The sequence below is a fragment of the Macaca fascicularis genome, chromosome 10 (genome assembly GCF_037993035.2).
Source record: "Macaca fascicularis isolate 582-1 chromosome 10, T2T-MFA8v1.1".
Lineage (NCBI taxonomy): Eukaryota > Metazoa > Chordata > Mammalia > Primates > Cercopithecidae > Macaca > Macaca fascicularis.
The window spans coordinates 69,391,810-69,400,186 of NC_088384.1; the positions used below are offsets into that span (position 1 = coordinate 69,391,810).

Consider the following 8,377-nt stretch of genomic DNA (forward strand, 5'->3'; position numbering starts at 1 on the left):
CCTGGGGTGGTTGATATTACAGATGTGAGCCACCACACCCAGCTTTTTTTTGTATTTTTAGTACAGATGGGGTTTTGCCATGTTGCCCAGGTTGGTCTCAAACTCCCGGGCTCAAGCAATCTGCCTGCCTTGGCCTCCCAAAGTGCTGGGATTACAGACGTGAGCCACTGCATCCAACCTGTACTATTTTAAGTTCTTGCCAGTGAGCTAGGAGAGTTTCAGCTGCCCTACATTCTAACCAACACTGGTATTACACATCTTTTTAATTTCAGCCATGCTTGTGGTGTGAGGTAGCATCTTACTGTGGTTTCATTCTGCATCTCCCTGAAGACTACTGAGGGTGAGCATCTCTTCCTGTGGGTGCTGGCAATTTGCATGTCCTTTGTGAAGGGTCTTTGTGAAGTGTCTGTTCATGTCTTTTGCTCAGTTTTCACTGTTTGCCTTCCTATTAGTGAGTTGTATGGATTCTTTATGTATTTGGAATGCAAATCCTTTTTCAGATACAGATGCTGTGAACATTTTCTCCCAGTCTGTAATTTGGCTTTTCAGAGCAGTAAGTTTTCACCCTGATGAAGTCCGACCCTCTGCCATGGTGGGCCTGGCCTTCAGCCCCGTTTACTCCTTTGGGGTCTCCTTTAATTCTTTAAAAAAATTTTTTAAATAATTTTTATTGATATGGAACTTTTCATGAATTTGCGTGTCATCCTTGCAGGGGCCATGCTAATCTTCTCTGTATTGTTCCAATTTTATTTATTTATTTAGAGACAGAGTGTCACTCTGTTACCCAGGCTGGAGTACAGTGGCGTGATCTCAGCTCATTGAAACCTGTGCCTTCTGGGTTCCTGCTTCAGCCTCCCGAGTAGCTGGAATTACAGGCAAGCACCGCCACGCCCGGCTAGTTTTTGTAGTTTTAGTAGAAACGGAGTTTCACCATGTTGGCCAGACTGGTCTCGAACTCCTGGCCTCCAGTGATCCACCCACTTCAGCCTCCCAAAGTGCTGGGGTTACAGACGTGAGCCACAGTGCCCCGCCTTCATTCCAATTGTATATATGTGCTGCCAAGGAGAGCACTTTAACTCCTTTCAATCCTTTGCTTTCCTGCTTTGCATATCAGCTTGCCCAGCTCTTGTATCCAGTCTTGCGTAAAACCTTTCTCAGCACTCAATTTTTTAAAAAAGAGAGAGGGTGGATGCTCCTTGGAAAGGAGAGACGATCTTTCAGTCCTTCTCTCACGGTTCTTTCTCTTCCTCCCCATCTGCCCTCTCCTCCCCAGCCCTGCACATCATCTCTTCTTTTCATTCGCTTTATTCCTGCTTTACTTCCTCTCCCCTTCTAAATCTCATCTATCTTGGGCAATAAAATTAACTTTTTAAGGTAAAATCAGGTCCCCCTCCCCATAGAGGCTTTTGTGCAAAGTGTTCTAACAAAAACATCTCCAGCTTCAATATTGCCAGAACAAATTCTCAGGGGTAGGCACCTAGAACCTAAATCCTGCCTTACCAGGAACCCCAAATTTCAGTGTTATGGAAATGAAAAGAGACCCCAGACAGGTCAAATTGAGGAGATGGTATTTCTTCTCCTGTAACGCTTTCACCTGTGTGAGCTCCCTCTCCAGGTGTGTACCTCTTGTCAGATGAGATGATGAGCGTCCATGGCAATGCTAATTACTCTCACCTGCAACAGAGCCACTTACCTGGGTAGCTTTTAATTTCCCCCACTCTCTCCCAGAGCTTGGCTCTACCCATTAGACAGTTAGACTCTGGAGGTTTTCAGAGTGTGGTCCCCAGAGCAGCCGCATCTGCACCACCTGGAAACTTGCTAGAAATGCAGTTTCTAATTAGGTCCCACGCTTGCACATGCATCAGAACCCCAGGCAGGGGCTGCTAGAACAGTCAGAACAAAGATTGCCGGGGCCAGCCACGGAATTCAGTGGGTCTGAAGTGGGGCCTGAAAATGTGCATTTCTAACAGGTTCCCAGGTGACAATGTTGCTGTGGCTCCTGGGGGCCCTCTGAGAAACACCACATTAAAAATTCTAATTCAGCTAGTGTGGGTCAGGCAGTCTAGGCATCCCATGTTCCAACGCTCCCCTCTGTTGTGCAGCCGAGGTTGGGAGCTCCTGGTCCATGGTCTGTGTTGCAGCATGGCTAGAGCCGCACATCTGCAGAAGACAAGAAGGATCCTCCTAAAGGGCTTCTTCCTTCAGCTAAGTTTTCATCACAAGCAAACTCCGCATGTCTAGTGTACTTGGGGCTTGTAATTTTCCTCCAAGGACCTGTAGGACCCTCTCCAAGTTTGAGCAGGTCTGGCATCGCAGGGTGCTGGGGCCTGCTGGCAGCTCACATGCTTGGCCTCAGGTGCTCTGGGAGCTGTGAGAGTTCGACCCAGAAAGGTGGATCCCTTGAGAGCTCTGGGCAGGGCCATAGCCCCCTTGGTTGGAAAGGGATACGTCCCTTTTGGTGCTGGAGAGCACTAAGCATTGAAGCTGTTGCCAAGGGCCTCTGGAATGTGACTGTTTCTGAGGCTGTTACAAAATTATATTAAATTCCCAAATGACTGTATTCATTGTAACATATGCAAGCTTTTTATGTATCAGCCATGCTTATATCAGGTCACCTAAGAGTTTTGATTGTTTTTACTCTTTTATTGATGCCTAATTTGCATATAGTAAAATGCATAAATCTTCAGTGGATGCTCAGTGAATTTTTACCTATGTACACACCCGTGTAACCACCACCCAGATCAGGATAGAGAACATTTCCATCATCCTAGTAAGTTCCTTCAGGTCCTTTCTCACTCAATCCCCATCTCCCACTGCCCTAAACAAGTAGACACTATTCTGACCTCTCTCAACATATGTAGATAAGTCTTGCCTTTTTTTTTTTAAGGGTCTTTCTCCTCTGTCACTTGGGCTGGAGTGCAGTTGTGTGATCATAGCTCACTGCAGCCTTGAACTCCTGGGCTTAAGAGGTCCCCCCACCCCAGCCTCTCGAGGAACTGGGACTACAGGTGTACACCACCACACCCAGCTAATTAAAATTTTTTTTTTTTTTTTTTTTTGTAGAGATGGGATCAGCCTATGTTGCCCAGGCTGGTCTTAAATTCCTAGACTCAAGGGATTCTCTGGCCTCAGCCTCTCAAGGTTCTAGGATTACAGGTGTGAGCCACTGTGCCTGGCTTGTCTGATTTCTTGCAATCAATATTGTGTTTTTGAGATTCACTTGTATTTATTGTAAGAGCAACTCATTCATTTTTCTTGCTGTGCTGTACACCGAAATGTATTTATCTATTCTTCTATTGTTGGGCATTTGGGTTGTATTTAGTTTTTGGCTGTTACCAATTTAGTGACAATGCGCATTTTTGTACATGTGTTTTGGTGTGCGTAAGCACTCATTTCTTTCAGGGTATATACCCAGGAGTGGAACTGCTTGGTCACATGGTGAGTGCATGTTTAATTTTAGAAGAAACTGCCAAATGGTTCTCCAAAGTGCTTATACTGGTTTATACTTCCACCAGCAGCATGTAAGAGTTCACTTCCTCCACATCCTCACCAATGCTTGATATTTTCAGAGATTTAATTTTAGTCATTCTAGTGAGTGTATAGTCACGGCATATTGTGGGTCTAATTTGCATTTCCATGTAACCATTGAGGTTGAGCATCTTTTTTTTTTTTTTGAGACGGAGTCTTGCTCTGTTGCCCAGGCTGGAGTGTGCTGGCACAATCTCGGCTCACTGCATCCTTCACCTCCTGGGTTCAAGTGATTCTCCTGCCTCAGCCTCCCAAGTAGCTGGGATTACAGGTGTGTGCCACCATGTCTGGCTAATTTTTTGTGTTTTTAGTAGAGACAGGGTTTCACCATGTTGGCCAGGCTGGTCTTGCACTCCTGACCTCAAGTGATCCACCACCTCGACCTCCCAAAGTTCTGGAATTACAGGCATGAGCCACCGTGCCCGGCTGATGTTGAGCATCTTTTTATAAACTTACTGGCCATTTGGATATCCTTTTGTGTGAATGCCTTTTAAATTCATTTGTGCATATTTTTTTCCTGTTGGATACCCGACACCTTTAATAAAGGTAAAAGGGTTATGAAATAACACCTTACTCATGCCAGCAGTTAAGAGGAAACTGAAGCGGGTTTGTGAAGAAAGTGATGAGGGAGAAAAGGACTCTACATCTCAGATCTCTGAAGCTTATTGGTCTCTGTCTCCCCAGAACCTAGCACACAGCTCAGCACAAGACAGGAACCCAACAAAAGTTCATCAAATAAGGGGACTGTCCTTGTTTTGGGGGGCTGTTATGGACTTTGCAATGCATGATCCTCTTTACTATTCCATCTCTCTGAAGCTACACAAGACCCTGGGACCCCTCCAATTCTGGACAGGTGGCCCATAAGTAGCCTCAGGCCGTGGCTCACTAAGACAGCCCAGATTCAGTCTTGCTGATTAGCCTGCTTGAATCCCATGGAAAACCTCTCCTGTCACTGGAGTACTCCACAAGCCCCGGGGACTGCACTATTATTTACATCCCAATTTCTTTAAATTCAAGATTTGTATCCAATAGTGTTGTCTCCCTGAACCTGGATCCCCAGGTCCTCAGAAGAGTCAGGGACCACAAGTTGCCCTCACCAGCCCAGATCTCTGCTGAGCACTTGTTCTACCTGGGATGAGTTCCTGGAGATAAACCTTGTGTGCATTGCGTTATTCTGTGCGCACAACTCAGTTAAGTGGCCTCCAGCGCTACTCATCATCCCGCCACCTGGCTACCAAGAGGCCCAATCAGTATCTGTGGACTGAGTGGATAAAGAATAATTTAGGGTCCAATCCATTTTCTAATCCAGTAAGCCATCTTTCATTTCTACCATCTTGGGCAAAAGGAAAACAAAACAAAACAAAACAAAACGGGAATGTCTTTCTTCCTTTCTTTTCTTTTTTTTTTTTTTGAGACACAGTCTCACTCTGTCGCCCAGGGTGGAGTGCAGTGGGATGATCTCAGCCCACTGCAACCTCTGCGTCCCGGGTTCAAGCAATTCTTCTGTCTCAGCATCTTGAATAGCTGAGATCACAGATGTACACCACCATGCCTGGCTACTTTTTGTAGTTTTAGTAGAGACGGGGTTTCACCATGTTGGCCAGGCTGGTCTCAAAGCGATCTGTCCTCAGCCTCCCAAAGTTCTGGGATTACAGGCATGAGTCACCATGCCTAGCCAGGAACATCTTTTTATGCTTTACCAGAAACTCAAACGTCTTGATGTTTTCTTGTTCTTGATGATTTTGTTAAAATCCAGACATTCCTTGATCATTGAAGACTTCTGTGTCAGCTAAGTTGTTTGAAGCAGTAAATCCCAGCTCTACATTACCTTCATAATATGTGTGCAACTGAAAAAGAATGTTAAAGAAGACAATAAAATGCTCAATGGTAGAGTCCTGAAATAATCAGAATTAATCAATCAATCATGTATTTATTCAAATGACTAACACTTATTATTATGTATCTCCGTGGAGCCATGCATGGCGTGAGGGATGTGACACTGGAGATTTAAGTCTTGTGGTGGATGGGCTTTTGTCTTGAACTCCTGACCTCAAGTGATCTGCCCGCCTCAGCCTCCAAAAGTGCTAGGATTACAGGCGTGAGCCACTGCGCCAGGCCTTGGATGGGCTTTTGTAACCAAGTATGTCTTCCTGGTGCCTTATCCATGATTGTTTCTTGGTATGGGATTTTCTCCCACTCTTGTGAATCCCCTGGTATTCCACCCACAGCTGCTGAAACCCAGTCCCTGGCTGGTTCCAGTGTCTGATTGTGCTAGGTTGTAATTCCATGTGCTGCCAGGAGGTGTCTCTCTCTAACACCTGATGCTGCCGCGGCTGAAATGTTGTTTTCTGTATGACAAATGAGAACAGTGTTAAAGTCAATTTTGTGTTTGAAGTTTTATCTTAAAAATAAGTTAACTGTAAATAAAAAGTTATCTTGGTCAGTGAAGGGTATGTAAACTTTTTTGTTTATTTTTCATTTTTTGTATCTTCATGAACACATGTAAAAGTTTTTGGAATGGCATCGTCCAATAGAACTTTTTGCCATGTTAGAAACGTTTTACAATCTGCTCTGTCCAATAATTGTAGCCACTAGCCACATGGAGCTAGTCAGCAGTTGAAATGTGGCAAGTGAGACTGAGAAACTGAATTTCAGATTTTACTTAATTTTAATTAATTAATTGATAAATTTTTAGAGACAGAGCTTAACTTGGTTGCCCAGGCTGGAGTGCAGTGGCGTGCCATAGCTCACTGCAGCCTCAAATTCCAGTCAAGCTAGGACTACAGGCAAGCATCACCACGTCCAGCTAATTTTAAAATTAGTTTTCCTAGGGATGGATCTCACTGTGTTGCCCAGGCTGGTCTTGAACACATAGCCTCAGGCAATTCTCTACTTTGATTTCCCAAAGTGCTGGGATAACAGGCATGAGCCATCATGCCCAGCCTTATTAAATTTAAACAGCTACATGTGGTCACTCTATGGAGCAGCATAGCTTTGTAATTTTTTTTTTAAATTAATTAAACAATTGACACATTGTCATTGTACATATGTATGGGGTGCAGTTTGATGTTTTAATACATATGTTGTATAATGGTCAAATCAGGGTAGTTAGCATATCAATCACCTTATGCATTTATCATTTCCTTGTGGTGAGAACATTCAAAAGCCTCTCTTCTAGCTATTTTGTAATATACAATATCTTACTGTTAACCATAGCCACCCTACTGTGTAACAGAACCCCAGAATTTATGCCTCCCATCTAATTGTAATTTGTACCTGCCAACTGACCTCTCCCCCATCGTCCACTCTCCCCTGCCCTTCCCGGGCTCTGGTAACCACTGTTCGACTCTCTGATTCTTCTCCTATGAGATCAATTTTTTTTTTTTTTTTAAGATTCCATATATGAGTGAGATCATGCGGTATTTGTCTCTCTGCGTCTGGCTTATTTCTTATTTCACTTAATATGATGTCCTCCAAGTTCATCCATGTTGTTGAAAATGACAGGATATCATTTTTTTATGGCCGGTAGAATAATTTTTGTTTCTATTATTTCAGCAAAGGAGAATCAGGAGAGAAAATGTCAGAACAGAGTACAGCCAGTCGGTCTCCTTACCAGTGTCAGAGCAGATTAGTGTAAGACTGCAGAGTCCTAGAAATTTGTGGGTCAATTCTGGCCTTGCCACTTCATAGCTGCTGTGATGTTAGGTAAGTGAGTTCATCTCTCTGAGCCTCAGTTTCTCCATCTGTAGATTAGGGATTGTAATACCAACCTCAGAAGACTACTGTGAGGACTGAGTGAAGTACTGTGTGAGGCACTCAGGGTATGGGAGCATCGACTTATATAGTGAGGGCTCAGTGAAAGTCCCTCTGCCCCTGCTGGTGGTGATGGTGGCACTGACAGCGGATTGATTATTCACCAAACTGGTCTTCCTGCTCGCTGTCTCTACAGGGGCTAAATCAGGGGGAGGACACAGTCCAAGGTTAAGAGCATCAAGCAAAGAATTAGTCAGCTCACAGCCTAGGAGTCAGGCTCTTGTGTCAACTGCATTAACCCAGAGGTCAGAAGCAAAGGGACTTACAGAAAAATTCTAAGAACAGAACAAAGGGATTTTTTTTTAAACTCTTCACCGACATTCCCCAAATATTAACATTTTGCCACATTTGCCTTACTGTTTTCTCTGTCTCTGTGTACAAATATATATATTTTTGTGAATCATAGGAGAGTAAATTGCAGATATGATGTCCTCTATCTCCCAAAGCTTCAGTGTATAATTCCTGAAAAGTAAAGGACATTCTGCTACACAGCCACAGTGCAATGACTAAGTCAGGAAACGAACACTGATTCAATACAATTAGCTAATCTACAGACCATATTCAGATTCAGATGTCACCAACTGTCCCAGTAATGTCCTTTATAGCAACACAATATCCCAGACCACGTGCTGCAGTTAGTTGCCCTGTCTCTAATCTCCTCCAATCGGCGACAGTTCCTTGGGCTTTCTTTGTCTTTCATGACATTGACATTTTGGAAGAGTCCACACAGTTTTCTTGCATAATGTCCCTCAGTTTGGGTCTGCCTGATGTTTCCTCATGATAAGACTCACATTGTGAGTATTTTTGGGCAAGAATACTGGGGAAATGATGGCGTGTTCTCAGTGCATCAGATCAGTGGGGACAGGAGGTCCATTTCTTAGTTTGGGAGAATAAATTCTGATGAAAAATATTCCCAGTGAGAAGGAAAATCGAGAGGATCTAAGGAGGCTGGTGTGGTTTGCACAAGCAACTGTGATTCGCTCCCATTTTCAAAGGACAGACGCAAAGGGTGGAAGGCAGAGAACTCCACTCAGAG

At 44.0% G+C, this 8,377-nt stretch overlaps 1 pseudogene; it reads right to left on the bottom strand.

Moving 5' to 3' along the window:
* Positions 1 to 669: 669 nt before the first annotated feature.
* On the bottom strand, positions 670 to 769 carry LOC123567416 (U6 spliceosomal RNA; annotated as a pseudogene).
* Between the last annotated feature and the right edge of the window lie 7,608 nt (positions 770 to 8,377).